The sequence below is a fragment of the Grampus griseus genome (assembly GCF_964374135.1).
Source record: "Grampus griseus genome assembly, chromosome: 17".
Taxonomy (NCBI): Eukaryota; Metazoa; Chordata; class Mammalia; order Artiodactyla; family Delphinidae; genus Grampus; species Grampus griseus.
In genome coordinates this window covers 57621318-57639576 of record NC_139011.1, presented here as the reverse complement: position 1 = coordinate 57639576, position 18259 = coordinate 57621318, and positions in this window count along the sequence as shown.

Here is an 18259-nt window from a genome sequence, read left to right as displayed (position 1 = left end):
TGTGCTCCGCAACGGGAGAGGCCACAACAGTGAGAGGCCCGCGTGCCGCAAAAACGAAAAAGAAAAAAAAAAAAGAACACAGCTTTGATGGATGAAAAGGAATTCAGTTTGTCTACAATATGGGAAACAAGGGGCCAGTGTTACACGATAAAATTGGCCATTTGCAGGGGATGGGCCATTCAAGACCTTGCAGGTATTTTAATGATTTTGGTCTTTACGTAAGAGAAATAGGGAGCCACTGAAGGATTTTAAGCAGTGGGGTGACAAACTTGGATTGGCATTTAGAAAAGATCATTCTGCTTGTGTGTGGAGAAGGGATTGGATGGAGTTAGAGTTGTTGTGGGGAGATCACAGTGGTCCAGGTGAGAGAGACTGATTCCTTGGACTAGGGAGGTAGCAGTGGTGATGGAGAAGTGTCAGAGTTGAGAAATACTTAAGATGGATGATCCTGGATGATGGATTGGATATAAGCAGCCAGGTGAGGGCACTGTCAAGGATGATGTCTACTTTTCAGACTTTCCCAAAGCTTTGAGATTGTAACTATGCTTGATTAAACTTTGCATATCTCCTGAGTAGCCTGCACAAAACATATGTTCACTGAATAATAATCTTCAAATGAATGAATGAGTCAATAAACTAACCATTATATTATATTGGGCACAGTCATATTAAGCAAACTAATAGTACTGGCCTCTGGATTCTTTTTTTCCTACAAATGGATATTTGCACGATTATCTCAACTGAATTAAATTCAGAATTTTTCTCGTTCTGCTACAGCTAGCCTTGTGCTAGGCACTGGAAATACATATATAAGTAATATATTGTCTGCCTATGGGTAGTTATAAATACAGTGGAAAAGAAGACGTACAAAGAAATAATTACAGCAAAATATAATTGTAGTAATAAATGCACACTTTAATAGTAGAAGGAGTACAGAGGAGGCAGTGATGGATTTTTTTTTCCCTAAGAGAGCTAGGAAGCTTCCCAAGGCAGAAGTGGAAGTGCAATATATTCCAACCTGTGTTGTTTTTTTTTTTAATGTACTTGGATATTTTGGGGAGTGGCAAGCTTAGTGTGGTTAGAGCGTAGGATACCAGGCAGAAAATATTACCAGGGTGGGAAAGGAGGTGAGAAAGAGGAAGGAAGAGGGATATTTGATCAGAAGACTCATCATCATGAAAGCATAAAGACTGGGAAGAGTGAGGAGGCCAAAGCAGATTCCATGGTCCATTGGCCCTAAGATATTTTTGTAAATCAAAGAATTTCATGGTCAGATAACTTTGGTAAACACTGATAATTACATCTTGAAGATTTGTAGGCACATTGGTATATCAAAGGCTCTGCAGGATAGAAATTGGTTTAACTTTGTTCGATACAGTATTTCTCAGACTTATTTGACTGATGAAACCCCTCTTCGCCCATGTAACATCACAAATATTGACATCCTGCAGGAGATGGTTGTTTGGAAACTGCCATATTGGGTTATAGATCAAAGATGGTTTATATGGCTTTGCTGTCATTGGGGTCAAGGTGTAGAGTGTGTTTTTGCTACTAACGAGTATGTATGGTGTGGCAATAAATCTTTTAAATGGAACACTGAGCTGAGCAGGACACGATAGAGAGCAGGGTTCAACTGTCTGCTAGCAGGAGGCAAAAGGAGAGAGCGACCAATTGAACGTTTACTAAAACACCCAAAATGCCACTTCAAGAGTAGAAAAGACAGGACGGTTAGCCCCCTAAATCCTTGTGACCCTGTAAGTAGTGGATTGTTTTATAAACACTGTGAGACATTGTTAAACTCTCGTAGTGATGGTGCCGTCATTATTACTAACTTGTTTAGTGTTGTTTTGAACTATTACTCCTTTTGAGAGTACTGCCCACAATTCTAACATTTGAAAGGATTCCATGAATAGAAAAAGTTGAGACTCACTGCTACATCCTTGTCAGTGCCTAAGGGACACCAGAGTGTCTATCCTAATTCTCAGTGGCCAGCCATTGGGTGGGGGCAGGGGGGCTCCAGTCAGATGAGCAGAGAGCTCAGTGGCTAGAGAGCATAAAGCTATTGTTTTCACATGTCCAGCACCTATTTCCCCTTCTGGTAAAACCCCCTGATTTTCCTTTCAGGAACGGTTTCCTGAAATTTATTTTGAGTACTTGGGAGTATAAGAGCCATCTTATCCCTATGTAGTACAGCACATTACTCTCTTCCTCAAGCTTCTATATTACTCTTCTGTTTATAAATTCTTTTGCTACCCAATGGCTCATGGGTTTCTCCTATGATGATTTTGTCCTAGGGAGCAAAATCTTTTTATTTTTTACAAGATCCTTCCTACAGGTCCTAGACAGTATGTGTCATATCACTGGGACTAAAAATACAATGAATGAAAGATGACTAGATGGAGAATAAAATACGTCTTCAATTAGTTAGAGACTTGCTAAACCACTTTACTGCAATGTAAGCAATTATAGGGTACACACCAGAGCCCCCCTAACTCTTATTTTCTCTGAATGTTAATTATACGTCCTTTCTTTCTGGCTTCTTCAGGACTTACCCATAAGTTCAGATGAGATGGCACCCAGGCAGTTTCAGTATTTTCCAAGAAAAATATAGTATTATCTTTATATTCTGCTCACAGAAATTTGCTTTTGCTTTTTCTAGGGTTAAAGTTTTTGGTTGGCAGCCCTTAGTGTGCTTTCAAATATTTTTTATTTGATCTTCCTTTTGAAGCTCATGTAGCTCTTCCAAGTCTAGAGTAAAATAATTCATCCTTCTGTCCCTAGATTTCTTTAAAAACAAATCAAAGTAAGAGACATCTTCATTCTTTAGTCCTCTCTGCTTGGAATATGGCTTGGAGCTCTTCTAAGAAGATAATTTTTACCGGAGCAACTTTGGTCCCAAGATATTCATCTTTCTTTTACAATTGTAATCTGATCTAAACTCACTTTACATTTAAATTCTCTCACTTGGGTGAGTCAAGTTTATTCAAAATAATATGTACTTTTAGGTGAGCCTCATATATTGTTTCACGACATCAGATACTAACACATTAATAGAGTAGCAGGAATAGAGCTCTACTAATCCATTAGGAAGTGTAAAGTGTAGAGGAAATGTAAATGAGCCCTTGATCCAATAGAATAGCTCTGATTTTCATTGTTGGAAGTGGTAGAAATTGTAGAGGGAGGATGTTAGAGAAGCACAATTTGTTTCAATAAAACTCCCTGGGATTTAGGAAGGGAAGACCATGACTTTATAGATGTCTGGAAATCTTGAAAGGTTTTAGTGCCAGGATGAACATAAAATAGACACAGTTGTCATCTTGGATTTTTTTAAAGGTCTCAGAGAAGTTTTGCCCTTCTCACATCTGTATTAGGGCACAAGGAAGTACTTAATTCAGACTTGACTGTGTATGCGGGGAAAGAAAAGACTAATCTTTGACACAGAAGCTTCCCAGACCAAGATTGAATTAAATAGGATATTAAAAGGATGTACTTTATATGAGAAAGCAGGTCATTTGTGATCCAAAGGAAAATTATAGCATAGCGGGTCCAGTAACACCTCACTGATCTAAAATCACTAAGGAAAAAGGGAAGTTTCACACTGGTAAATTTGTCTAGATCATATCCATTTATTCATTCGTTAAAAAAATTATTAAACTCCCTGCTGTATACCAGGAACTGTTCTATGTGCTAGGAATAGAGTGGTGAAGAGACAGTCCCTGCCCTCGTGCAGTTCACTTTCCAGTGGGAGACAGACAATTTATATAAAAGAAATTAATCAGTTTTTTTCTTATTGGCAACAATTCTTATTAAGAATGTGAACAGAGAAATAAGATAGATCATGACTGGTGTGGACTGGATGTGGACTCAGTGAGGACCATCTAGGACAGTTAGAGGAAACCTCTCTGTGGAAACTGCATCTGAACCAGGGCTGAATGATGAGAAACAGCCAGTCCTGTGAAGGTGGAAGCAGAACATTCTAGGCACAAGAACAGCAAGAGCTAAGACTTTGAGGTCGAGATTAGAATGAAGGTAAGAGTGGCTAACGCAGAATAAAAGGAGAAAGAAAACAGGAAATTATCCATTTAAGCTCCAAATTTAGATGGACTGGTTTTCTTTTCTTTCTTTTTTTTTTATTTTGGTCAACTTTATTGAAGTATAATTTATGTAAAATAAAATGCATGTAGTTTAAGAATAAAATTCAATCAATTTTGACATATGTATTCACTTTTTCTTACTCCAAGATCTCATAGATTTTTCTCTGAGGAGTTTCTCTTAAACTCCTTTAAGAGTTTTATAGTTTTACCTCTTACATTTGGGTCTATGATCTACTTTGAGTTACTTTTTACACTTATTTTAAGATAAAGGTCAATGTACATTCTTTTTTACCCCAAAGGTATCTAGTTGTCGCATCAGTTGTTGAAAACACTATCCTTTCTCCATTGAATTATCTCGGCACCTCTGTTAAAAAAAATCAACTTATCCTATATGTGTGTCTCTGTTTCCATTCTGAAGCATTGATCTCTATTTCTCTCCTTTTACTAGTGCCATACTGTCTTGATTACGTAGCTTCATAGTGAGTCTTGAAATAAGAGAGTATAAATTTTCCAATTTTGCTCTTTTATCATTTATCAATTTCTACAGAAAACTTGCTGGGGTCTTGATGCATTAAATCTATAAATCAATTTGCAGAGACCTTACATCTCAGGGATATTGAGTCTTCTGATCCATGAACATTGTATATCAATTTATTTGGTTCTTCTTTAATTTCTCTCATCAATGTTTTAAGGTTTTTGGTTTACATATCTCATGTATTTTGTTAAATTTATTCCTAAACATTTCATTTTTTATGCTACTGTAAATGATCTTTTCTAAAATTTTATCTTCTAATTTTTTGTTGCTATATATAGCAATCCTTTTGATTTCAAATATCGATCTAGTATTCTGTAACCTTGCTAAATTTACTTATTTATTGTATGAGGTTTTGTTTGTTTGTTTGAAATGGATTAGAAACTTCATTAGCTGGACATACAGTCTTATATGTTTGCAACCGAGGTTTATGGCAAGGGGCAGGCTGTGATATTCAGTGTTCAGCACATTTGAGAACATCTGGAAACTTTATAGAGAGGGCTGGGTGCACATGGAAACAAGAAGCCTCCTGGAAAATTCCTCATCATGAATAGCCAACTGATGAGTCATGTTTGGTTAAAGGATTATGAGTTTTTTGGAATGGAGAAACCGGTAAGAGGCAAGATCCTTATTTGCAGCAAAGACTAAAAAAGCTGTTCCACTAAAACCTTCATTTATTTTAAATTAAAGTACAAATGATTTACAATACTATATTAATTTCAAGTGTAGAACATAGTGATTTGATATTTTTATAGATTACACTCCATTTAAAGTTATAAAATATTGGGACTTCCCTGGTGGCACAGTGGTTAAGAATCTGCCTGCTAATGCAGGGGACATGGGTGCCTGTGTGGTCTAGGACCCGTGCTCTGCAACAAGAGAAGTCACGGCAATGAGAAGCCTGCGCACAGCAATGAAGAGTAGCCTCCACTCGCTGCAACTAGAGAAAGCCCATACCATATGCAGCAATGAAGCCCCAACACAGCAAAAATAAATAAATAAATAAAGTTATAAAGTATTGACTATATTCTTTGTGCTGTACATTATGTCCTCGTACTTTATTTATTTTATACCTAGTAGTCTGTACCTCTTAATCCCCTTGCCCTATCTTGCCCCTCCCCCTCCCCCTCTCCCCACTGGTAACCACTAGTTTGTTCTCTGTATCTGTGAGTCTGTTTCTGTTTTATTTTATTTTTTAGATGTCACATATAAGTGAAAACATACAGTATGTGTCTTTGCCTGAAAAAAGTATAATACCCTCCAGGTCCATCCATGTTGTTGCAGGTATGTTGTGTGTGTTTGTGTGTGTGTATATACATATATCTGCTTTATCCATTCATTTCTTGATGGACACTTAGGTTCCTTCCATATCTCGGCTATTGTAAATAATGCTGCTATGAACATTGGGATACATATATCTTTTCTAATTAGCGTTTTTGTTTTCTTCAAATATATACCCAGGAGTGGAATTGATGGATCACGTGGTAGTTCTATTTTTAGTTTTTTGAGGAACTGCCATAATGTTTTCCATAGCAGCTGTACCAATTTTTATCCCCACCAACAGTATATTAGGGTTCCCTTTCTCCACATCCTTGCCAGCATTTGTCATTTGTAGACGTTTTGTTGATAGCCATTTTGACAGGTGTGAGGTGATTCTAGACTTTGTTTTAAATTCTACTTTGTCTGCTATGAGTATTGTCTCCCCAATTTTCTCTTCATTTCCATTTGCATGTAATACCTTTTTCCATCTCCTCTCTTTCAATATGTATATGACTTTAACTCTGAAGTAAGTCTCTTGTAGGCAGTATATAGATGTCTTGTTTTTTTTGTTTTTGTTTTTTTTTATCCAATCAGCCACGCTATGCCTTTGGATTGGCACATTTAGTCTATTGACATTTAAAGTGATTATTGATAGGTATGTACTTATTGCCATGTTGCTACTTGTTTTCTGCTTATTTTAGTAGTTTTTCTCTGTTCATTTCTTCTTCTTATAGTCTCTTTGCTTGTGGTTTGATGATTTTCTTTAGTGTTATGTTTGTGTTCCTTTCTCTCTAGTTTCTAATGTATCTATTGTAGGTTTTTGATTTGTGGTTATCATGGAGTTTATATATGATGACCTATAACTCTAGCTACTTGTTTTAACCTGATAGTCATTTAAGCTCAAACACATTCTAAAAGATCTACATTTTTTACTCCTCAACCTGCAACGTTTTGTGTTTTATATGCTTTATTTTACATCTTGCAGGTCTATCTCTTAACTGTTTATTGTAGTAATTGTAGATTTTACAGTATTTGTCTTTTAATCTTTGTACTAGTTTATTTAAGTGATTGATCCACTGCCTTTACTATATATTTGCCTTTACCAGTGGAATCTTTCCCTTTCTATAATTTCTTATTTCTTGTTTTAGCCTTTTCTTTTTCACTTAAAGAAGACCCTTCAACACTTCTTGTAAGGTTGGTTTAGTATTGATGAACTCTTTTAGTCTGTGCTTTTTTTGAGAAGCTCTTTATCTTCAGTTCTGAATGATAATCTTGCTGGCTAGAGTATCCTAGGTTGTAAGTTTTTTCCTTTCAGCACTTTAAACATACCATGTCACTCCCTTCTGGCCTGCAAAGTTTGTGCTGAAAAATCAGCCTCATGGGAGCTTCCCTTGTATGTGATTCTGTTTTTCCTTGCTGCCTTTAAAATTCTCTCTCTAAATTTTGCCATTTTAATTACGATATGTCTTGGTTTGGGTCTCTTTGGACACATCTTGTTTGGAACTCTCTGTGCTTTCTTGTACCTGGAAAGCTGTTTCCTTCTTCAGGTTAGGGAAGTTTTCAGCTATAATTTCATTAACTATATCTTCTACCTTTTTCTCTCTCTCTTCTCCTTCTGGGACCCCTATAATGTGAATGTTGGTATGCTTGATGTTACCCCAAATGTCCCTTAAACTATCTTCTTTTTAAAAAATTTGTTTTTCTTTTTGCTCTTCTGATTGGGTGATTTTCATTATTCTGTCATCCAGATTGTTTATGCATTGTTCTGTATTACTTAATCTGCTGTAGTTCCTTCTAGTGTATTTTTCATTTCAGTTATTGTATTCTTCATCTCATCTCTTTTTTATACTTTTTAGTTCTTTGCTGAAATTCTCACTGTGTCTATCTATTCTTTTTCCAAGCTCAGTTAGCATTCTTATCCTTATTTCTTTGAACTCTTCATCAGGTAAATTATTTATCTCTGTTTCATTAGGGTTTTGTTCAAGTGTTCTTTTCTTTTTTTTTTTTTTGCGGTACGCGGGCCTCTCACTGTTGTGGCCTCTCCCGTTGCGGAGCACAGGCTCCGGACGCGCAGGCTCAGCGGCCATGGCTCACGGGCCCAGCCGCTCTGCGGCATGTGGGATCCTCCCGGACCGGGGCACGAACCCACGTCACCTGCATCGGCAGGCGGGCTCCCAACCACTGCGCCACCAAGGAAGCCCAAGTGTTCTTTTCTTGTTCTTTCATTTGAAACACATTCCTCTGTCTTCTCAATTTGTTTACTTTTCTCTGTCTCTAGGAAATTAGGTGAAACGGTTACCTGTCCCGTTCTTGAAGGGGTGTCCTTGTGTGGAAGAATCCCTATTCAATCTGTGTGTGCCCAGTGGCTTTGATGGGAGAGCTGGCTCTGAAGAGAGCACTGGCCATGCCTTCCCCAAGGATGTGCTGGCAGCCACAGCCTTGGCAGGAGGTAGGGCTGGAGTTAGAAGGTCTAGAGCCTGAGCAGGGTGTGCACCTGGGCTTCTCCTAGGCTCAGTGGCAGTCATCACCCTATCGAGGGCAGGGTTGGGGCCCGAGCGGCTGGAGCAGGGTTCCTGATGGAATTGGGTTTCTCCTGGGTAGGATGGCAGCCTCCTCCTTGGTTGGGGTCATGGCCAGGGCCCAGAGCTTGGGGCTACACTTCTTTTCTGGTTTCACATTTTCCTCAGTAAGCATGCCTTGGTTAGAGGCCGGGTCAGGGCCTGAGGGGTTGCAGCCACTACTTAGCCACTACTAAGCTGCTTTCGCTCCCTCCCAAGCGTGCTCATGCACAAGTGTGCTGGCAATGGTGGGCTCAGCTCTGGAGCTCTTTTGTTCCCTCCTGAGTGTGTGCACAGATGGGCTGCCCCACCCTGGTCAGAGGCAGGGCTGAGCTAAGGTGGCTTATTCCCTCTAAGTGTGTCCGCTCTCATGGGCAACGGCAGCCTCAGCCCTAGTGGGAGCCACACCGGAGCCAGAGGGGCTGGAGCAGGACCCGGTGGGGGAACAAGGTGCCCTGGGGTAGGCCTAGCAAGTCGGCCAGAGCCCCGACACTTTTCTATCTGCTGCCTCTGTGCTGTGCCTGGGAGCAAGCAAGCCTGTGCACATGTTCTTCTAGAGTAGGTCTAGGTTTCTTACAGCCCTCTGGTAGCCCCACCGGTTTTCAGGCCGGCTAAGGGGGCTCATCTTCCCGACGTGGGACCCCAGGGCTGGGATGCCTAATAAGTGGCTTGAATCCCTTGCTCCGTCAGGGAGGTTTCCGGGCCTGTGGCATCTCCCGCTTCTTCTGAGTCCCCCACTAGGGATGTGGGTCCCAACCAGACAACTTCTTCCCTTCTACCAGAATCCACGTGAATCTTTCTTTACAGCCTTGGTCTTAGAAGAGCCGTTCTGTTAGTCTTCAAGCCTATTTCAGCGAGAGTTGTTCTATATACAGTTGTAGTTTTTTTTGTTTGTTTGTTTGTTTGTTTTGCGCTACGCGGGCCTCTCACTGTTGTGGCCTCTCCCGTTGCGGAGCACAGGCTCCGGACGCGCAGGCTCAGCGGCCATGGCTCACGGGCCCAACTGCTCCGCGGCAATATGGGATCTTCCCAGACCGGGGCACGAACCCGTGTCCCCTGCATCGGCAGGCGGACTCTCAACCACTGCGCCACCAGGGAAGCCCCAACAGTTGTAGTTTTGATATGTTCTGAGGCGAGGTGAGCTTAGTGTTCTCTGGCTCTACCGTCTTGATCCTGCTTCACAAAACCTTTTAAGGCAGGTGATCTTTGGTAAGCCACTCAGGATAAAAGTTAACCAGAATCTCAACAGACAAAGGGGGGATTTCATTCTTTTCCTGTGGTTGTGGTGTGTGTGTATGTGTGTGTGTATGTGTGTAAGAGAGAGAGAGAGAAAGAGAGAGAGAGAGAGAGAGAATTTAATTTAATGAGAATTTAATGAAATTGTGGACTGAAAACTAATTGAAAACTAAGTAGCTGGCAGAAATTCCACACCTCTATTCTCCCTTTTCCCCACAAACCCTGCAAGCACCCCTCATACCACAAATGCTTAAATGAAGTTTATTATATTAAAAACTACAGATAATTTTTGTTTTTGTTGTTGATGTTTGAATAGTTAAGCGATATGGTTGATTGCAGTGGCATGGACCAGAACCAGGCAGTGGTCATGAGAATAAAGGAAAAAATTTGGCAGACTTTGGACCTCTGCAGGGCATGGAAAAAGAGGTCAAACTGATGTTATCCATAACTCATGGGCCAGGCAGCTCCAGCGAACATCTGGAATTCACATGTAGCCACAAAGGCTGCATCTTCCTATCTCACCTCCTGTCTTAATAGCTGTATTGGGAAATAAGCCCATTTGCGATTACGGAGAGGTTTTGTCAGAGTAAGAATCAAGACAATTTCACAATCCCAGAACCTCACATTTTCTGGTCTCTTCTCCACCTCCTTGGGGAAGAGCTGCTCTGAGAGCCTGCATAGGGGACCTCCCTGTTCTCTCTGGTCATTTTAACTCCACATCCGAGACTATACCCAGATATTTTGTTCATTTATTCACTCATTAATTTAAAAAAATTATTGAGAGCCTGCTATATGCCAGGCATTGTTTTAGGTGCTGGGGATTCGGAGCCAATAAAGCAGACAAAACTATTTTCATGGAGTTTATATGTTAAACCATTTCTTCAACAACCATTTGTACTGATTTCACAGTGTCACTAGGGGGAGGAGAAAACAACCACATATCATACAGGCTGATAAATGCCCCAATCTGAGGCCAGTGTAGGCTACTGTGGAATTACTGAACCTATCTTAGGGAATCAGGGAGGCCTTCCTACAGGTGGTGTCGGCCTTGGGTAGGATGAGCATGGAAGGCAGGTGAAAGTTTTCCTCCACCCTCCTAGGAGCTCCAACTGGGACTGACATAAGACAGATTAACAGGGGAAATGCACATACATTTCATTTACATGGAGCCACAAGAAAAATGACCCAAAGAAATTACTAGGCCTAAGTGTGCATATGGCAGGTTGAACAAAGAATAGCCATTTTGTCATAGTATACAAGTAACTAAAGCATATGAGGGAACTAAAGGAAGATAAGAGTTATTTTAACAGGGTCTGTTTATCAGATTTTTCTAGCCCTCTCCTCCCCTCCTTGTCTCTGACGATGAGAATGTTTCTTTCTCCTGGTAGTGAGGACACCATTACATGGGAATTTTATCTCCTGTTTTTAGGAAGAAAAAGGAAGGTCGGAGCGCCTTCCTTGCATTTGCTGTCTTTCAAATGTCTTTAACTCAAATAATCAATAGGCCGTAGTGGCATATTTTGGGGTGGCGTGTCCTGAACTCCTTCAGGTAGGAATTAGCTAGGTGAGAAAAGGGGGGACTACCCCAGCGTGGCTCTGGTGGTGGGGGAAGGAAGGAGGGGGGCAGTGGAGGCTGGAACTATAAGCCAAGTTTCATCATTGAATGCCTTGTATGTGATGGTCTAAAGGTTTGCGATTAGCTGCTGCAACACACTACCTGCACACAAATTTATCGTCTTATATTCTGGAGGTCAAAGTCTGAAATGGTCTCACTGGTCCAAACTCAAGGTGCCCACAGTGCTGCATTCCCTTCTGGAGGCTCTAAAGGAGAGTCCATTTCGTCACCTTTTCCAGCTTCTAGAGGCCGCCTGCATTCTCTGGCTTGTGGCCTCTTCTCCATCCTCAAAGCAGGCAGCACAGCATCTCCAAATCTCTCTGCGCCTTCTGCCTCCCACTACTTCTTTTAAGGACGCTCGTGATTAGATTGGGTCCGTGTGAATAGTGCAGGATAATCTCCCCATCTCGGGGTTGGATGGTTAGCAGCTTTAATTCCCTCTGCAATCTTAATTCCCTCTTGACATGTAAGGTTTACATATTCACAGGTTCTGGGTAATCATTAGGACATGGACGTTTTTGGGGGGGCGCATTACTCTGCCTGCTACAGATGGGGAGCTACAGAAGGACAGACACAGAGGAGCAATGTGATCAGATTTGCATTCAGAGGAACAGCTTTCATGGTCGTGTGAAGATTGGGCTGGGGGTGGGGTGAGGTGGGGATACTGAGGCTATAAGTGAAAAGCCCAGTTAAGGGCTTCCCTGGTGGCGCAGTGGTTGAGAGTCCGCCTCCCGATGCAGGGGACGCGGGTTTGTGCCCCAGTCCGGGAAGATCCCACATGCCGCGTAGCGGCTGGGCCCGTGAGCCATGGCCGCTGAACCTGCGCGTCTGGAGCCTGTGCTCTGCAACGGGAGAGGCCACAACAGTGAGAGGCCCGCGTACCGCAAAAAAAAAAAAAAAAAAAAAAAAAAAAAAGCCCAGTTAAGAGACCAGTTCAGTAATTAAGTGAAAAATGATGTGCCTGTATACACGCACTCTAGGTAACGTAACCCTAGGATTCTTAGAAAAAATGACTCTAATTAAGCTTGAGACACACCCCACAGTGTGAAGAAAAGGAAATTGTTTTTTAATCCTGGTTTAAGGCGTGAATAACTTTGGAACAAAGGCTAAGTCTTCATAGAGAATCTCCTTACTTTTTCCAAGAAGAAAGTTCTGCTTAGTTTGTAAAACGGGGATGTTGGATTAGAGCATCTCTAAAGTTTTCTCTGTCCTAACCTCTCTGATTCTGTGGAAAGGAGATGGGGGCTGTTTCTACCTTATTTCGATTGTGGCTTAAAAATAAATGAATACATGACTGAAAAGACCTCTGCGAGTATAACAGCAAAACTGCTGGGCTAAGTGCCATCAACTCAACAAACTACACACGACTGGAGCAAATGCTTCAACATAGGGAAAATGAGCCACTGTGCATCCCGAGAGCTGGGAGACTGAAATTCTCGGAGTATTTTCAAAAGATACTTAGTAGGTTTTAGTTTCAGCTCTTTTTTTTTTTTTTGCGGTACGCGGACCTCTCAGTGTTGTGGCCTCTCCCCTTGCGGAGCAACAGGCTCCGGATGTGCAGGCTCAGTGGCCATGGCTCACGGGCCCAGCCACTCCGCAGCAAGTGGGATCTTCCCGGACCGGGGTACGAACCCGTGTCCCCTGCATCGGCAGGTGGACTCTCAACCACTGTGCCACCAGGGAAGCCCAGTTTCATTTCTTTTTGACCTTGCCGGTAGGAAGAATGAAGTGAGGAGTGGATTCCTACTGTGTCTGTCAGGACTCTTGGTGGCACCAAGGGGAGCTGACTCTGCCTTGGGAGTATCTTGAGGACATAGAGATTGGCTGAGGGGCTGAAATCTGGGCTGAAGGACCATCAGGAAGCAAGGGAGCATGGGGGCCTCAGCGCTGAGAAGGCACACAAGGGGATGCTATAGAAATGTCTGGGACATTGTGTGCCCCTGTTTCTCCAGAGTATCTGACCTCAAATTGTTCCCTCCATCTTTGGGTTACCAGCTGGAGATTCAACTCCCTGATTGGTCTCATTGGTCATGTACCCATTCCCGTAGCTGTAGAGGAAGAATCTGGCTCTTCCGCTTGGCTTCCCATCTAGCCACACTATTCACAATGAGAAATCTCCTACAAGAAGACCAGATTCAAACAAGTGTGGTATGTGGTGGGAGTGGAGCTGAAGGATTGCTGGTTGCTAGGTAGCCAGAAAATGACCAGTGTCTCCTAATCTTGGTTTTTGTCTCTGGCTCCTTTGACTTCCTCTTGTCTGCCTTTTAGTTTATTAACTTATGGGAGGTACGCCACATCAATTTAAACTGGTGGAAATAGGTTTCCAATTGCCAGGGTGAGTGAGAAAATAAGATTGTAAGGGTCACTTTGATTTTTTTTGAGATTGCCTCCTGATATAGCAGGCTGTATGCTGCAGATCTAAGCCCAACCCAGATGAAATCCTTAAGCCAATTTCTAATATTTGTGTTTGTGTTGCAGATGCAGCTTCTGATGGCTCCCCAGCTAGGGCTGTGTGGACAGACAGAACAGGCGAGGAGAATAGCCCTCAGGGACCATTGCGCTGGGAGATGGGTGCATTTGTAGCAGTGATGTTTGACCACACACCCGTGATGCCTATCGGGTTCAGTATCATCCTTGTGTGCATGTAGTCAGAACTCAATGCAGAGTTAAATTGCCTGTTTTTCCCCTAGAAGTGTCTGTTTGCTGTGAAGAGTACTAGAGATAGAGATGGATAGTCACCACTGTTAAATTTCACATATTGGATGTCGGTTCAAAGTGAGGAATCCAGATGAAATCCAGCCACTTGGGAAAGAAAAAGGTCAAACTTTTAAGGGGTCCTCCTTTGTGCGTCTAACTGAGAGGCTGGAACCATCATGTCGGCCAGCAGGAGAGGAGCTGGTAGGCCAGGCTAGTTGACTCCAGTTCTGTGGCGGTCCCCATGCTGGTTGCAGAGAAGCAGACAGAGCAACCAGTTTTTCCTCTTTCTGCATCATTAGAATGTTGCAGAAATACACAAAGCCAGGGATTTTGCAATGGAAAGCAGCAGTAGCTGCACCCTCAGGAGGATAAAGTGCTTTGGCTCTTCTCTTGCCATTGTTGTGTGCACTGCAGGGACTATTAACCCCTCCCCAAGCTTGGTGAGGGGAGTTGAGAGTAGTGATTGGCAAGGTCTATGGCAAGGGTGGGCTGGCCTCTCCTGCTGGAGCCGAAGGCTGGCTGAGGGGCAGATCCTCAGACACCCATCTCGGCCCAGCCACTGGGGGGTGTGGTGGGGTGGTGAATGAAGTGAGAGGCGCTGGGAGGAACTGACCCTCCAAAGACCAGGTCTGATCTTGACCTTGACAACCAGAAGCTGGGAGGCTGGAGGAGCTATCTGGAGAGCAGATGAGGAGAGAGGCAGCGGCTGCACTTGCACTGCTGGGTGGGACAGGGACGAGGGTGTGCCCACAGGCACCCAAGAACACCAATTAGAAAGAACCCAGCCCTGGAGACCTGCCCACTGGGGCCCTCACTCAGCCTTGTGTGAGGCTGGGGGCTAGCAATGGGGTCAGGTACTGATGCCAGGAATGAGAGGCTGACTCTGGTGCAGTATATCTGTCCCCTTTGGCCATCTCTGAAGTTCCCACTGATGGAATCTAAGAAAAAAAAAAAAAGGTCATGAAGAATCTAGGGGTAAGATGGGAATAAAGACACAGACCTACTAGAGAATGGACTTGAGGATATGGGGAGGGGGAAGTGTAAGCTGGGACAAAGTGAGAGAGTGGCATGGACATATATACACTACCAAACGTAAAATAGGTAGCTAGTGGGAAGCAGCCGCATAGCACAGGGAGATCAGCTCGGTGCTTTGTGACCACCTAGAGGGGTGGGCTAGGGAGGGTGGGAGAGAGGGAGACGCAAGAAGGAATATACATATGTATATGTATAACGGATTCACTTTGTTATAAAGCAGAAACTAACACACCATCGTAAAGCAATTATATTCCAATAAAGATGTTACAAAAAAAAAAAAAAAAAGAGCCAGAATGTGGATGCCTGCCGTGGCAGGGAGACTAAGCAGCTAGGTTAAAAGTGTTTTCCTTCTTTTCTTTTCACCCTCCTTTCCTGTGCTTTCCCTCTCCCCAGATTCTGGAGTGGCCTGAAGTAGCAAGTAGGGGTAAAGTAAGAGAAGTAGATTTGGGTAAGAAAAGGGAAATAGACACCCCACCTCCATCCTGTCTGAGCCCTGCGGAAAGCCACCGTCAAGGGAGAGGGCTACTAGCGAGTTTGGGAAGGAATTAAGTACAAGTTGCTATTCAGTTAGGAAATCGTGGTTTGAGTTATAGAGACTAGGAATCTAACTCAGGTTTTTGAGAAGAGTCTTTCATAAGGTGTGATCACGAGAATACACATGACAGGAATGAAAATGGTGAAGCGAGGCTATCTCATATCCATTCATTTATTCCTTTATTCATTTAACAAATATCAACCGAATGCTTGCCAGGTGATGGCCATATCTGTGGAGCTGGTCTTTCCGTATTTAGCACTGAGAGGGCTCAAGCCCTTTCTTGAATTTCTACAGCTGTTGATAAGATCCCCCTGGTGGCCCTTAGATCCGTCTTCCGGAAGACCCCGACATGTTTTTTCTTGTTATTACCTGCATTGTTTGATCTAAAACGCACACACAGTATATCAGTTGGGCGATTCTGGACTGACGAGGGAGTATCTTATTATTGCACTCTGTCAGTTTGTTTTCTAAATATTTCTAAATGAGTTGAGAACCCAGAAATGGAGAAACTCTAATCCCTCCACACCCTGCCTGGGAGGTTCAGAAGTACCAGCACCGCCCACCACTCTGCTCCTGCCTCCGATTCCAGGAGAGGGGGGCTGCTTCTCACCTCTCCAACGCTAAGTTAGAAGCGAACCGCTTTCCGCAGCTGAATTAGAGGCTTGTACCGCAGCCAAAACACAGTGTGGATTAGACAACTAAAGATGTCTTTTCAAGGGAAACAAAGAAATTAATTAAAGCCAGACAGGAAGCGTCTCCGGTGTGCTGTCTGGAGTTGCACCCTCTCTTGGGCCTGTGGGCGCCGACGGGAAGGGTATGACCTGGCAGGTGGTGGCTGGAAACCTAAGCCAGACCTTGAGGTTAACAGAGAGCCCCTCATGGGGTGGGCGGCTGCCACCACTGTGAGTGCTTTGGAGCAGGATGATGGCCCGTGCCCGTGGCGAGGGAGTCAGTGTGTGTGTGTGTGTGTGTGTGTGTGTGTGTGTGTGTGTGTGTGTGTGCGCGTGTGCGTGTGTGTGTGTGTGTGTGTGTGTGCGTGTGTCTATGTGAGTGCTTGTGTAGGACCTGGGTGGGGGAAGGGAAGAAGGCCATTAAAAGAGTCTTGATGGCTGGGCTTCCCTGGTGGCGCAGTGGTTGAGAGTCCGCCTGCCGATGCAGGGGACGCGGGTTCGTGCCCCGGTCCAGGAAGATCCCACATGCCGCGGAGCGGCTGGGCGTGTGAGCCATGGCCGCTGAGCCTGCGCGTCCGGAGCCTGTGCTCCGCAACGGGAGAGGCTGCAACAGTGAGAGGCCCGCGTAACGCAAAAAAAAAAAAGAGTATTGATGGGACTTCCCTGGTGGCGCAGTGGTTAAGAATCCGCCTGCCAAGGCAGGGGACTTGGGTTCAAGCCCGGGTCCGGGAAGATCCCACATGTTGTGGAGCAACTAAGCCCATGCACCATAACTACTGAGCCCACAAGCCACAACTACTGAGCCTGTGTGCCACAGCTACTGAAGCCCGCACACCTAGAGCCTGTGCTCTGCAACAAGAGAAGCCACTGCAATGAGAAACCCACACACCACAACGAAGAGTAGCCCCCGCTCGCCGCAACTAGAGAAAGCCCACGTGCAGCAACGGAGACCCAACGCAGCCAAATAAATAAATTTTAAAAAAAAAAGAGTCTTGATGGTGATAAATGGGCACATTTTGTTTTTTCCAGTATAAAGGGACAGGGTCTCTGAAGGAAGGAAAAAAAGGCCTAAATGTGTTGGGAGGAAAATGTCAGGCAGTTTCATAAATATTATTTGATGTAATTCCTTGAGGTGAGTGTTGTCCCATTTTTAGAGATGAGCAGGGTGAGGTAGACAGAGGGGCCAGTTACCCTGACAAAGGTTAAATGGCAAACAAGTGGCATTATTGGGATTTGAATTCCGGTCTTTGATACAAAGCCAGGCTGCAGATGCCCCCTTCCCCTCACTGCCTCTCCCATGACCCTTTCTTGCAGTGCCTTCCAAGAGCTGTGTATGACTTACGAAGGGGAACTTCAGAGGAAAATCACTTTGCCTTACTAAACCTCTGGGCCGCCATGGTAAAAGGAGGCAGATGAATTAGGTGAGCTCGAGATTCCTTTTAGCTCTAATATTCTGTTTGTGGAGCCTGGCGGGTTTGGGGGGTGGGACAAGGTAACCCAGACTCTAGACTAAGCTGATTGTGGTGGAAATCTTACCTCATCATCATGTCCCAGACGCACAGGATGGCATTTAATTTCTCAAAAGCTGACTTGGAATCGGACACTAATCCCCACTCTCTTCAACTGTAGTCCCACTGCTTTTAGAGGGAAATATGGTGCCTGGCACATTAAACACTCAGTAATTATTTGAGGAATGAAACATTGAATGGAATCAATTGGCCAGCGCTCAGTTGGCCCTGTGTGTGGAGGTGGGAAGTAGGAGTGGGGAGTGAAGGACCCGTGTGCAGAGGTGCATAGAGATGTCCCTGGACATAACAGGACTTAAATGATATTTATTACCGGGGCCACATGGTGCAGTCTGGGTTCTTTTTTTTTTTTTTAAGTAAACAAAGATCCAGTTTCAGTGGGTTGGTTAAATGCCTTACTTTGATGTGGCTACTTTGTTGACCCAGTTATGCAGCTCAGCACAGGCTGTTCTGTGGAAAAGAAGAAGCCAACTGTTAAACCACTGCCTATCTTTGCTGCA